An 811-nucleotide genomic window follows, 5' to 3' on the forward strand; every position below is an offset into this window, starting at 1 on the left:
TGGAGATGAAGGTATGGTCCATGGTGAGCAGAGTTTTTGTTTCTCTGAAGTTTTTTTCCCCCTCTCTTTTCTTCCCTCCCTCTCCTAAGCTAGGAATTGGGGGGACTGTCTCAAGGTGCTATCTAGGGGCTTCCTGGGCTGGCCATGAGAGTAGAGGATGGGAGAAGAGAATGCAAACTGTGTTTCCTTTCTAGCTGCTTGTGCTCACTTCCTGGGTCCTTGTCTGAGTTTGTTATACTTCGTTGTTCTTTTTGGATTTTAAGTAGATCTCTGCTTATTCTAATTTAGTAAATGTCTTTGTGTTTGTGCCCACAGGAGTGTGTGTGTGTGTGTGTGTGTGTGTGTGTGTGTTTGCTACCTTTTTTCCTGGAAATTAACCTGGTCTCAGTTTACTTCAGCTTTGTAAATGGCTTTTTTTCTTAGCTTGTGTTTTGATTTTATGCCAAGATTAAGAGTACCCCACCTGTGTGTTTCTTTCTCTATTTACATAATGCTGGGATTAGGGTGTGGGGGCACCAGCAAATAGGTTTAGAGCCCACACAGAATTAAGTGGCAGGACATGGATTTATGTCAATTGCCACAATCTTAATTTTTTTTTTTTTCAGGGATTGAACTCAGCTCTTGTGCTTGCCAGGGAAGCGCTTAATCCACTGAGCCATCTCCCCCTGCCCCCACAATCTTAATTTTTTTCTTTTTCTTTTCTTTTTTTATGAGCAGAATATATATATATATTTTATTATTTATTTATTTTTTTATTTATTACATTTATTTATTATTGTGTGTGTGTGGCCAGCTCAGCCCACCAGGGGGC

Source organism: Octodon degus, unplaced genomic scaffold (assembly GCF_000260255.1).
Source record: "Octodon degus isolate 3935 unplaced genomic scaffold, OctDeg1.0 scaffold00372, whole genome shotgun sequence".
Classification (NCBI taxonomy): Eukaryota; Metazoa; Chordata; class Mammalia; order Rodentia; family Octodontidae; genus Octodon; species Octodon degus.